The sequence below is a fragment of a genome, unplaced genomic scaffold (assembly GCF_019419815.1).
Source record: "Pyrus x bretschneideri cultivar Hongxiangsu unplaced genomic scaffold, Pyrus_bretschneideri_v1 Contig21, whole genome shotgun sequence".
NCBI classification, from domain to species: domain Eukaryota; kingdom Viridiplantae; phylum Streptophyta; class Magnoliopsida; order Rosales; family Rosaceae; genus Pyrus; species Pyrus x bretschneideri.
Window position 1 is genome coordinate 1,469,773 of NW_025999513.1, and position 14,113 is coordinate 1,483,885.

Here is a 14,113-nt window from a genome sequence, read left to right on the forward strand (position 1 = left end):
CCTCTGTTTCTTACAAAAAAATTTCATGTGTTACTTGCAAAAAAATGTCACACATAATATAAGTAAGATTCTTGTGTGTATTTCAGGTCAAATAGTGAAATCTTGGGCTTTTTAGAGCCAATTTGTTTAAGATTGGATGCTTGACAAGAAAACAAAACAAAAGTTCGTAAAAAAATTGTTGTGGCTATAAAGTTAAATATTTTATCATGTTCTTGCTGAGAAAATAAATCGACTTAGAGTTTTCTTTTCGACTGGCTCATTTGCATATGAGGTTCATAGTCATATAGACAAAAGTCATTGAGTGGCAAAAGGTTCACTTATGGCCCCAACCCAGCCAATTGATCCATTTGGCTTTTTTCTTCTCCTTTTTTCTTCCGTTAGTTCCACTAGAAGGCCAAAAAACAAAGCTGTTTCATTTAACAACCTAATGTAATAACAAGGAGAAAACAGAGGATCCAAGCTTCAACCCAAAGCTAGTTTCACTTGTGCTAATTAAAACTCAATTCCTAAACACAGCAAAACACACGTTATCATCGACCTATGCCCGAATATGAAATTATTTATATACCTAAACCAAATTTTCTAAAATATTAAATAATCATATCTTGCAAAACAAAACAGAATTTAAGAAATAACACCAAGCCTTAAACCAATTATGAAAATCATGACTTATGCAGCATATATTTCACTTCAAGAACATATTAGTAATACTTCCCTATTTTTTAAGAAAACATTCTTGAGCATGAAGCAATTTCTAATCCATGTACAAAAAGAACAATTTTCAGTAGCAGTGACATCATTGTTTTCAGCAGAAATTTGAATCCTGACAAATCCCAATTCCATTTCCAACCGGAAATTCTTTTCCCTCTCATTGTCCAGCTCTGTCCTCAGCCTTTCAATCACCTGCCTTATTTGCTCCTCTCTGACTATTAGCACCCATATAGCCCTCGTCCTCCCAAGCTCCACTTGGTGAACTCGGTTGAGTGACGGCCGGTTTCCCCACCAAATCTTACCATTTTCACAACTGAATCATTGAATGACTCAGTCGGAAAAACCAAATCGCTGCAAGAAGATTGAGTTGGAAAAATCGGGTCGATATCAAACTCATCCTCATTGAATTTCCCGCGGCTAAATCTCATATCCCTAGCCCTCTGCCTCACCAACTCCCCTTCATCATCTTCCTCTTCCTCTTGAACCTCTCTTCAACGCTCGGCAAACCCAGAAGCACATTCATCATCAAAGAATCTCTTCCCCTGCAATTCTTGAAAAATGAGTGCCTCAGCAGCCTCTCTGCCATCGGTCTCTTCCCCTGGTCTTGATCTAGGCAAGAACCCACCAAGTCTTTGAAAGCCTTAGAGAACTTCTTGTTCTTGAAAGCTTTGTTCTGGGTTTCGTAATCTGAAAGCCATAACATTTTAGTTATCTTCAGAAGCAGAGACTTTGACGGCAGAAGGCCGCCACGAGCCAATTCCAGCGCCGTGATCCCAAACGACCAAATATCGGCATTGTTTTCACTCCCATTGTGCGAATATATCACCTCAGGTTCCATCCAGTACAGTGTTCTAGCGATGTCAGTTAGCCGAGTAGACGACTCCGCAGCTGAATTGGCCTCGTAGACAGAAGAAGAGACCCCGAAATCGGCGAGCTAGACGGACCCATCAGAATCAATCAATATATTTTCGGTCTTGATGTCTCTGTGGAGGTGGCCCTGATTGTGAAGATACGACATGGCGTTTAACGTCTCCTTGAGAACGATAGCAATGCAGGGCTCTAGCAATCTTTCTGGTAAAGCAGAGAAGATTATGGATTGCAGAGAACTAGCGGACATGAACGGCTTAACCATCCAAAGACGGTGGTCGATGGTGAATGATCAATGCATAGAAAGAATTTTGGGGTGGGAAAGAAGAAACAGAGTCTTAGTGCAAGCAAAATGGGCCCAGGATTGGTCGAGATGGACTTGATGGCGACGATAGTAGAATTCATGGCGGTGGAGACGGCCTTGTGGACGACAAAGCTGCTTCCGTATCCAATTTCAACAATGATATTTTCACAATGAGTATTTTATTGAACAGTTAAGTTATTACTGAAGAAAGAGGAATTGAAATTATTACTGAAATTATTAAATTAAAGAAAGGATGAGATCAATTCAGAAGTATTTTTTTTTTATTTAATTTTGAATTAAAATAATTATAACAGACATAATTCATTGGTCTAATTTGGGACCGGCCCATAGTTATCCATCCTACAAACATATCAAGATTCAAAAAAGAATACTGACGCGGTCTCTATTTATTTATGGCCTTCAAGGAGCCGTATGAGGTGAAAATTTCATGTACGGTTCTATAATAGCGATGGTAACAGTGATGCTATCACCAACTATAATTATCTAACAGTTCAAGTACAATTGATATTGCTGAGGTGCAATCAAAATATGGTTTTTGGGGATGAAATTTGTGGCGTCGGCCTATAGGGTTTATCATTTTTATTATTTCTTCCCTAGTAGAATGTGAGAGATTACCTTTTGATTTACCAGAAGCAGAAGAAGAGTTAGTAGCAAGTTATCAAACCGAATACTCGGGTACAAAATTTGCGTTATTTTATGTTGCTTCCTATCTAACCCTATTGGTTTCTTCATTATTTGTAACAGTTCTTTACTTGGGAGGTTGGAATATATCTATTCCGGACATATATGTTTTTGAGCTTTTTGAAATAAATAAAACATGTGGAGTTTTTGGAGCGATAATTGGTATCTTTATTACATTAGCTAAAACTTATTTGTTCTTGTTCATTCTTATCACCACAAGATGGACTTTACCGAGGCTAAGAATGGACCAACTATTGAATCTTGGATGGAAATTTCTTTTACCTCTTTCTCTCGGTAATCTATTATTAACAACTTCTTTCCAACTCTTTTCACTGTAAAGTAACATTTTATATTCACAACGTGTCTCAAACAAGAGAAATAAACAAACATAAAACTATTCATATATATTAACGATATGTTCTCTATGGTAACTGGGTTCATGAATTATGGTCAACAAACAGTACGAGTTGCAAGGTACATTGGTCAATGTTTCATGATTACTTTATCCCACGCAAATCGTTTACCCGTAACTATTCAATATCCTTATGAAAAATCAATCACCGCAGAGCGTTTCCACGGTCGAATCCATTTTGAATTTGATAAATGTATTGCTTGTGAAGTATGCATTCGTGTATGTCTTATAGATCTACCCGTTGTTGATTGGAAATTGGAAACTGATATTCGCAAGGAACAACTGCTTAATTACAGTATTGATTTCGAAGTCTGTATATTTTGTGGTAATTACGTTGAGTATTGTCCAACAAATTGTTTATCAATGATTGAAGAATATGAACTTTCTACTTATGATTGTCACGAATTGAATTATAATCAAATTGCTTTGGATCATTTACCAATGTCAGTAATTGACGATTATACAATTCGAACAATTTTGAATTCACCTCAAATAAATAAGTAAATCTCTTATTAACGAATAATTTATAATTACTTTACTAATAACTAATATAGAAGGAATTTAGGTTTCTTTCGTGTTGTTTGGTCAATAACTACAAATACCAACTATTGATTGGTTGGTAAGAAACGCGTCTTAATTTGGATTGAAAATCCATTAATTAATATATCCATAATTGTTGAAAAATATATCGTTTAGAATTAGAACGACTCTTTCAGATAAAGAATGAAATTAGTCCAATAATAGTACTCACATTTATTCATATCCCTTAGTATTTATTTACTTAGGATTAAATTAGGAATTGCTCAAAAATCATAAAAAAAAATAAATAAATAAATAAAATAAATTTCTTGTCGGGTCTCATCAATAAGGTCATGAAAAACATTTCTATTTATTTATCTCTTATTTTACATATAATGGATTTGCCCGGACCAATACATGATTTTCTTTTAGTATTTCTAGGATCGATTCTTATACTAGGAGGTATGGGGGTGGTATTATTTACCAACCCCATTTATTTTGCCTTTTCATTGGGATTGGTTCTTGTTTGTATATCCTTATTCTATATTCTATTAAACTCTTATTTTGTAGCTGCTTCACAACTCCTTATTTATGTGGGAGCTATAAATGTTTTAATTGTATTTGCTGTGATGTTCATGAATGGTTCACAATAATACAAAGATTTGAATCTTTGGATCATTGGGGATGTGGTTACTTTGCCAGTTTGTACAAGTATTTTTGTTTTACTCATGATTATTATTACGGATACGTCATGGTACAGAATTATTTGGACTACAAGATCAAACCAGATTATAGAGCAAGATTTGATAAGTAATAGTCAACAAATTGGAATTCATTTATCAACATATTTTTTTCTTCCATTTGAATTCATTTAGATTCTTTTAGCCACTTTGATAGGTGCAATTGTCATGGTGTGACAGTAAAAAAATTATAGAATTAGCAATGCACATTAAACTCTGTTCGGTTTTATTACATTACATTTATTTCCCTTTAATTAAAGATTGTTTATGTCTAAAATAGAAACTATTCAATCCATTCTATTAACAATAGAAAATATGCCTTTGTTCCGTACTTTTTTTTATTATAGTCAATTGAATCGGTTGAATTGTTGTTCAATTCATATTGAAATGAATCGAAATTGATAAGGAGTTGGTCAATGATGCTCGAGGAGTTGGTCGATAATTTAAATAATATTTCCTGTATTCATTGGAAAGATATACATAGATAGAAAGATATCTATGTATATCTTTTCAATGAAAAATATTATAAAATAATGGGATTTACGGATTAATCGAGCAGTTCTTCTTTTTAATATCTGCCAAATATTTTTTTGTGATTCCAATCTTTTATCATCATAACTTATTTTGTTAGAACTCAAATTTCTATCTGAAGTTATAAATCCCTTTTTCTTGTCTTTTGTAATTTTTTCTATTTGCTTTATGATTGTGTTTATTCTATCAGTCAGATCTTGCATTTTTTTTTCTGTTAATGAATAATTTGTCCAATCCTGAGATCTAATTTGAATGGACGATTCCTGAATCATCCGATTACTGATTATTGAATCTTTTTTAATTTCACTCAATTCATATACTTCTATTTCTCTCAATCCAAATAATATAATTGGGTTTATTTTTGAGAGTTCTTTTATTATTTCTTTTATAAACAGAATGTTTTTAATGATCCATTTTTTTGGTTTTTTTGAGACATTTAGAAACAATTTTGTTTGTTCTTTAAAAATTCCTAGAATTATAAAACATTTCTTTTGCAATTTTTTAATTTTTTTTTTGAGTTCTTTTAAAATCGGTTCAAAAAATGAAAGTTTTTTTCTGGGAGAACCAAAAGGTAGTTCAGCTTCCATTCCAAAAATTGTTAAAAAACAAAAATCATTTTTTTGACCTTGCTTTTTCTGTGCCAAGGTTTAAGACGAAAAGGAAATAGGATCTTGATCTGAATGCCGTCTGTTAACCAGTTTTTTGGAAATTCTTTTTCTGATAATTGAACGCCGTTATAGGTACATTTAACATGCATTTCTCTATTCCAATCCTTTAAGTCCTCATACCATTCCGGAAATTGAAATAATAGTATACGGACGATATTTTTAGCTATTATCAATGAAGGTAATATAATATATTTTCTAAGAATTGATTGGGTTACTAATAAAAAACCTCTCATTACTTGAGCAAGTAAAATACTATCCCAGGCTTCCGCTATTTGTATACGCACTTTCTCCTTTCTTTTGTCTTCTTCTTTTTTGTGAATTCTGTGTTTTTCCACATCCAATTTCTAAAAATATTTTTCATCCGTTCAGAAATATCAAAAAAAAAAAAAAAAGATTTGTCTATTCGGTCCAAAAAAAGAGGGGAATGCGCATTTGCTTCAAAGAGTTTCCAAGTAACTGTTTTACGTCTTTGAGCACGCATGGAGCCTTTGATTATGTCTCGACGAAAATCCGATTGTTGGGAATAACGTATCAAAGCAACTTCGCCTGTTTGATCAGTATTATTAGTTTCTTTGGTATTAGTATAAGCATCCGTATTTTGTTGGTTATCAGTAAAAATCACTACACGTTTGGATTTTCTTGAACGAATCTGATGATCCTCTACCACAGTTTCTTCGGTTTCCCCCTCCTGTTGTTCAAAATCGTTGATTAATTTGTATGACCATCGAGGAACTTTTTTATTAATTTCTTTTATTCCAATAGATTTTTTTTTAATCATTTTATCGTTGGGAACAGTTCTAATTGCATCAAATAATAATTTTAAAATTTTGATTCGATCCTCTGAATCAATTCTTACTTGTTCGTGTTCTGTAACTAAAAAAAGTCTTTTAAAATTTAAATTTGATGTGTATTTTACAACCAATTCATTGATTAAATTTAATAAATAAAAAATTTCTGTTGTTAATGATTTTCTATCAAATGAATTTATTTTTTGTTCAAATTCTAAGTAATTAATAATAAGAAGGATACCATGAATTTTATTTATCCAAATCTTGTAATTTTTTACAGAAGCTTCATTTATGCTTGAGAGTGTAAACAATTTTTTGATTCGTCCGCGGTAGGGTCCATTGACGAAAGGATCATATATTTTTGGTAAGTATTCTTTTTGAGTCTTATCAGTACACAATCTAGTTCTTTTTTCGAGTACATTCATAACAAGGGCTTCCTTAGGTTTTTCTTTTTATGTTCGTTGGTATAACTCCAATGATTATAAAATTCATTAGAGGGGAATGTTTCTTTTGTGAACAGAGACATCTTTCTTTGTATCATTTCAAAAAAAGTTGCTAAACTGGGTGGGTACGTAAAAGATATTCTTTCTTTTCCATCACTTTGGCATGTAGAAAAAAAATATTGTGACATTTCATTTCTTACAGACTTTTCAAATCGACTGTTTTTTATATATCGTAACGGACGGTTCCAACGTTTATAGTCGAAAAGAATAGTCACAATAGGTTTTTCAAACCAGAAGATATCTCTTTTTTTTAATATTTCTAACTTTGAATTTTCTTGTTCTTGATTCCCATCCAGATAATAAGTTTCATAAACGGGTCTTTTTTTATACCGTGTTTCTTTAAAGTGGAATTGATCCTTTGTTTTTTCCTTTCCATTCACTCGGATCTCTTTCGTTTCATCGATTTTGTCCGTATCCTCCTTTTCTTCCGAAAAAAGGGAAGGGGAAGGATCTTCTTCGGTGGATCCCTCTTGTTCCTGTTTAGTCCCCTTCGTTTCGGAAGTTGTTTCTATTTCTACATCTGTTAGTAGGAGGTGGGGTCCAACAGAAATTGGACCCTTTTGGTCTTTGGGTTTTCTTAGCGGGAAGAAGAGGAAGTTGCCATTGGAGATGAAAACACTAAAATCTTAAAGGATCGAAAATGAGTTTTTGGGATTTCTAGGAAGTGGGTTTTGATGGAGAAGATGAATGTATTCTGAAGAAGAAAGAAAAGTTGGGTTTTAAGTAGTAATCTTGTGAAAGGTTTGATGGGAGGTGTAGCTTTAGGATGATGCATGTAAGCGTCTACTGCTATTTGCTTTTTTGGGGCTTTCCTATTGCAGTTGGGGATCACCCTATGATGACACACCCTGACCTGAATCGAAGCGTGATGGCCATCACGTGAGGATGACGTAGCCATGTGCGCAATGTGAAAGTGATAAAGATATGAAAATGTGGGTAAATAAAAACCAAACTAGCTAGTTTACACTAGATACATACACAAGTGCGAGTAGAAGTGTTTAAAGTATAAATACACATAGTCAGAACATAGGTAGATGCAGTCTAGCTAGCTAAATATTAATTATAAAAGACAAGAAAGAAATTCCTACATTATTTGGAGTCTATCAGAACCGCCGTAGGTCCTTGTAAACCACCAACACGAACGTTTAACTAGAACCTGGAGGGGCGCAAAATAAAAAACGTGAGTGGGCAAAAACAAAGCTTTTTGAAACCATTTCTCTTTCCAAAAATAATAACCCCTCACCATAAACCCGTATAATTTCCCAGAAAATAATAATACATACGTATGCAAAATCATGCTCGAGAGAAATGAAACCAAATATATGCCATGTCAAGTATCTTAGTAATAAATATGTAATCAGGTGATGTGAATCAATATAAAAGGATATGTCAGCCGGAGTCACCTAACGTGACCTATACGGCTGAACCCATAGCTCATAAAAAAATTCTTGCACACAAGTCAGAACCACCTAATGTGATCTAGTAGACAGGCTAGGTGTAAATAAGTACGCTCAAGTGCTACGATCATGTGAAGGTTGTGCGATGAATCGTGGGTCACCTATGAGTCGAAACCACCTAATGTGGTCTGTATGACAGGCTGGCACCAAATTTGGATCCATGGTGAGCGTATGGTGCGGGAGGTGAACGATCACGTGAAGGCTGTGCCCTAGCCTCAGGCGAGAGCACTAACACCGGGGTGCAGGATAATGAGCTCTAAATGCATCTACGTATAACCATACACAATGCAACCACTACCATCATACAATACTCACCTGAAGCTTACATAGGCCTCCGCAGCGTTATTCAATATTATGCATACCCATACTAATGCATATACTAAAATGAAATGCAAGTATGACATGGCACTAAAAACATAATTCCATTTAGATCAGTTTCTAGGCAATGTAAAACATATATACATATATATAGAAAACCAAAAGCCCATCACTGGTATGTAGCAGGGTCGTAACCCCCGAGTCTCGCTTGGCTACGCTTGTCCTTCGAAAACGTCTCACCTATATGTGAAACAACTAATTTAACATTAATTCGAAAGTACATAACCAAAACCATGTAATAACTTCTCATACGCTGCTCAATTGGGGTGTTTGAATATACCATTGTTGCCTGCTCAACACCACGAGCATCCTCATATTTTTAGAAAAATTTTCTGATGTCTCACACGTCCGCCACGCTCAGGCATGTTAGACGGAAACCATGACGGCGTTAGGGAATATTCTGTTAAATAGAAGCATATTATGTTAGATTTACCTGATGCCGTTAGTATATTCTGTCAAAGTTGATGGAATATTCTATGTCTTCTCCGGTGGTCTTCGCCAGAGCTGCCATCTACAATGCCCAATTCTAGAAAATCTTAAAACCTTAATATCTCCCTCAATTCTCAACCAAAATTCACGAATTTTATATAGATTTGAAGTTCTTGAAGTCTAGAACACAACCACACCTATTTGAAGTCCTAAAACTGATGGAAAACGGCCAGAAAAATTCTTGGAATAACCGGCTAACCCTGCAATTCCATAATCGTGCTTATTCGGACGTCCAAACTTCTCCAAAACTAGTCTAAAATGCTAGGGAAGTTGAGTGAGTGCCTTACTAAGCCTCAAAACCAAGTGGATCACCCACAATCACGTCAAAGCTATTTTAGCTCTTCGTTGGAGTTTCTGAATTCTAGGGTTTTCGAGATCAACTCACTTAACAAATGGTACCACAAGATTCTAGAGCTCGAGCAAAGTATGGTTATAGAAACCTCGAGTTTGATATGTAAAATATGATGGTGTTTGAAGGTTGGAGGCCTCAGGTCGTACGAACGAGAAAGAAAGAGAGAAAGAAGAAAGGAGAAGGTAAAGGTTGCACGTGTGTGTATGTGTGTGGTCACGGGTTGGCCAATTTAAAATGGTCTCACGCCCTAATTGGGCTATAGAATTTAGGGCTTACACAAAAGAGTCCAAATAGGAATAAAACCAACCCAATCTCACTTATTGATCCGTAACATTTTCGTTACGAACCCGATTCGGCCCTAACTCACGTCAACACACTTGTGACGATGCATACAATTTAATTATGTCAGTGAGAAAAATAATTTAAAAATATATGCATACATCCACGTCACTAAGCTTCTAGGGCATTATCATCACTTTACACTCTTAGGGAGGAAATATATACAATAATTTTGGACGGGTCGTCACAACCTACCCCCCTAAGAAAACTTCATCCCCGAAATTTCAGCACACTAGCACAATAACATATCAATATCAGTAAAATAGGCGTGGATATAAATCTCACATATGATCCTCTGTCTCCCAAATGGCCTCCTCCACTAAATGGTTCCTCCACAAAAATTTCACCATGCGCATAGTCTTGTTCCTAAGAACTTTATCCTTCCAATCTAAGATCGTCACTGGCTTCTCGTCATATGCCAAGTCTGGATTAATTTATAGTGTCTGAGGAGGTATTATGTGTGATGGATCAGAGACGTAATGACGAAGAATAGAGACGTGAAAAACGTCATGCACCTTTGATAGCTCTGGAGGTAACTCGAGTCTATAGGCGACTTTACCGATTCCTTTAGTGATTTGGTAAGGTCCAATGTAGCGAGGACTTAATTTACCTTTCTTACCGAACCGTACTACACCCTTCCATGGAGATAGCTTTAGAAATACCCAATCTCCAACTTTATATACTCTATCAATTGCGTATTTATCGGCAAGGCTCTTTTGTCAATCTTGGGCCCCTTTCAAATTAGCTTTAATTACCTGAATATTTTGGGTAGTCTCATCAACAATCTCAAGGCCCACTAACACCCTCTCACCAACTTCTGACCAACATAGAGAAGTATGACAGGGCTTACCATAGAGTGCCTCGAAAGGTGACATACAGATGCTAGAATGGTAACTGTTATTGTAGGCAAACTCAATCAAATCCAAACGCTTGTGCCAAGCTTCGCCAAACTGCAGTACTAAAGGTCTCAGCATATCTTCTAGCATCTGGATAGTTCTCTCAGATTGCTCATCGGTCTGCGGATGATACGTTGTACTATAAAGCAATCTCGAACAAGAGCTTCCTAAAGCCACCTAAAACTTAGAAGTGAACCTAGGATCTCGATCAGAAATAATACTAACCAAAACCCCGTGGTATTTAACAATCTCTGATATAAATAGCTCAGCTAATCGGCTTAAAGAATATTTCTCTCGAACTGGTATAAAGTGTGTTGACTTGGTAAGCCGATCCACTATCACCCAAATGTCAGTGTAACCATTTCGCATACGAGGAAGTTTATTCATAAAGTCCAAGGTAATATCTTCCCATTTCCACTGAGGAACGGGAAATGTCTGCATTAATCCAAAAGGTTTCTTCCTCTCAGCTTTGACTTGCTGAAAAATTGCCCATCGACTCACATATTCAACAATTTCTCTCTTTATACCAGGCCAGTAATAGAAAGGTCGAATGGTGTGATACATCTTGGTACTCCCAAAATGCATCGCATAAGCCGAAATATGTGCTTCATCGGGTATCTCTTTCTTTAGTTCTGCAATATTCGACATATACATTCGATCTCCCTGCATAAGCATGCCATTAGGTTTTCGGATCCTGAGATCTTTCTTTTTCCCTCGTGACACTACCTCTATTAATTTCTAAGACTCCGGATCCTCTGCTTGAGTCTCAGGCACGTGATCTATCAAAATCAGTCTAACCTGAAAACTAGCAAGTAAACCTTCTTCCCGATCTTCCAACTCTAATTTCACTCTGGTGGATCTCAATTATGTGAGGAGGGGAATATGGAAAGCATATAAGGCATTAAGGCGGCCACGTGATTTCCTACTAAGTGCGTCTGCCACTGTGTTCTCACGACCAGGGTGATACTCAATCATGCAATCATAGTCGCTAAGCAATTCTATCCACCTCCATTATCGAAGGTTAAGATCTTTCTGGGTGAAAATGTACTTGAGGCTTTTATGATCTATGAAAAACTTGCACTTTTCCCCATACAAATAATGCCTCCAAATCTTCAAGGCAAAAATAATAGCTGCTAGCTCAAGATCGTGTGCGAGGTAATTCATCTCGTGAGGTTTCAACTGTCACGAGGCATATGCGATTACCCTGCCATGCGACATTAACACACCGCCCAAACCATTCAATAAAGCATCACTGTCATAAGCAATTCACCTTACATATTAGGTTTAGATTGTGACATGCATTGCAATGATGCAAGTTCGGCTCGGCAAGCAATGTGTTTCCACCTTGACCCCAAGATATCACCCTTTCTAGCATTTGTTCAATTTCCTAAAAAATTTCACAACAGTAACAACGATATCTATGACAGTCAGATGAGATCAACACTTAAGGTACATAAGAACTCAAGGACCAAACTTTACTTTAATCAATTATAAGTCATATGTACAAATGCACATAATAATCTTTGACTAGAATTGGTCTTGACAACTTGTATATAAATAGGTGCTATGTAAAGGTTATGATAGCCTTGGAGGGCCATGCGTGTGTGGTACTGGCTACTACATCAAGAGGGTGCCCTTATGTGAAAGTTCCATTAGTAAAGGCAAATACAAATACACTTAATGAAATACCTTAATTTGGTTTAAGAAGCATATATATTAAAATTATGAACTTGTCTGTAAAATATGCGTTCATACGTTTTTTAGGTCAGTAAGTTAGTTTCACTATTGAATGATCAGGATGCAATGAAACTTAGACAATGTTTTGGTCCATCCAATGAGTTCATCAAATCCCTCCGCCAAATCAACAATCCTGATCATATGCTCATCCACAGAAATACTGCACAGCCACATGAAACCCAACTACTAGCCTCTTGTGCTTATGAAGATGGCACCAAATGGGGTAAAGAGGCGAGTAAAATTAATCTATTGAAACCTTACTTATTCCGAAATAAGGAACTATGCCAAGCTTAGTCAATTGTGAGGAGTTAATACGTGTTAGTGGTACAATGTATCAAGCGCTCATAGTAACCCGCTCGGGAGGTGACCGAACCTAGCATTCCTCCAACTTTATGCTAATGGTGATCTTCTTTTATTTGTGGCATGCAGGTTGGTTTCTTATACGGTTCAGTGGTGGAAGATTACTTCACAGGGTTTCATTTGCATTGCAAAGGTTGGATTTAGTGTATTGTGATCCAAAAAGGCCACAATTCTTGGGCAGTGGCACCACCAATTTGGATGAGTTTTTGGTCCAATGGACAAGGTGGTCCTCTGGCTTGGTTGATGTTGCTATCTCCAAGTTTAGTCCTCTTCTATATGGCCCTTTCAAAACGCCCACTTTTCTTCACAGCATGTGTTATGCAGAACTTGCCCTTTTCCCCATTTTCTATTTCTTGTCGCTCTGGGGCTTTGCTACCATTCCTCAACTTTGCCTACTCAATGGCATTCCTTTATACCCTTAGGTAATTTTCTCTCATTATACCTATATTTTTTTTACAAGTTTCTTTAAAAATTCTTTTGTTTAAATTATTCAAAATATATGATTACTTTCACTATCAAGGGAAATGTTCACTTGCTTTATGTTCTTAAGACTGAAACTGAACCATTTACTGATTATGAACACATGTGTGGTTAAAATTTCAAACTCACAGTCTGTCGATATAAGTATTTGTATGGTATGTAAGAAAGAATTACCCTCTTAATTAGTTGTTATACAACTTTAGTAGTATGATTTTGACATGACAGTATGTTGGTCTTGTTCTTTGCAGGTCTCAAAACTTATTTCATTGTATTTTCGTTCATATTCCTATCACCCCATTCTAAACATTTATACGAGGTGCTCGCAACGGGGTCAACATTTCGACATTGGGTAAATGAGCAGAGGATGTGGATGATGAAGTTAGTCACATCCCACGTACATGGTAGTGTGGATGCTTTCATGGAGAAACTTGGTATGAGAGAAGCCAGTTTTTTTCCAAAGAATAAAGTCGACGACGTCGAACAACTCAAGCGTTACAATATGGGAGTATTTGATTTCCAAACATCACTACTATTTCTTGCTCCAATGGTTGCCCTAGTCATCTTGAACATGGCATCGTTTGCTGTGGGGATTGCTAGAGGGATCTTTGTGGGGGAGTTGGACAAGATGTTCATACAAGTTTTCATACCCTTCTATGTCATAGTAATGAACTGAAGGAAAGACAAAGGAAGCATTCCACTATCTGTTACCCTACTATCCGCCTTAGTTTCCCTAATTTTCTATTTTTTTGGTTCTATTATTTCATGTAGCAAGGCCATGGCCTATATATGTGTCCGTTATATACATACATTTTTACTATTAAATGTAGGGGTGTCTAAAAGATGTACTCCGTTTTTTCTTGTCTAAGAATTCTACTACTTG

The 14,113-nt window shown here is 36.0% G+C and overlaps 1 pseudogene; it reads right to left on the minus strand.

The window, feature by feature from the left end:
• Positions 1-929: 929 nt before the first annotated feature.
• On the minus strand, positions 930-2,040 carry LOC103963688 (annotated as a pseudogene).
• Between the last annotated feature and the right edge of the window lie 12,073 nt (positions 2,041-14,113).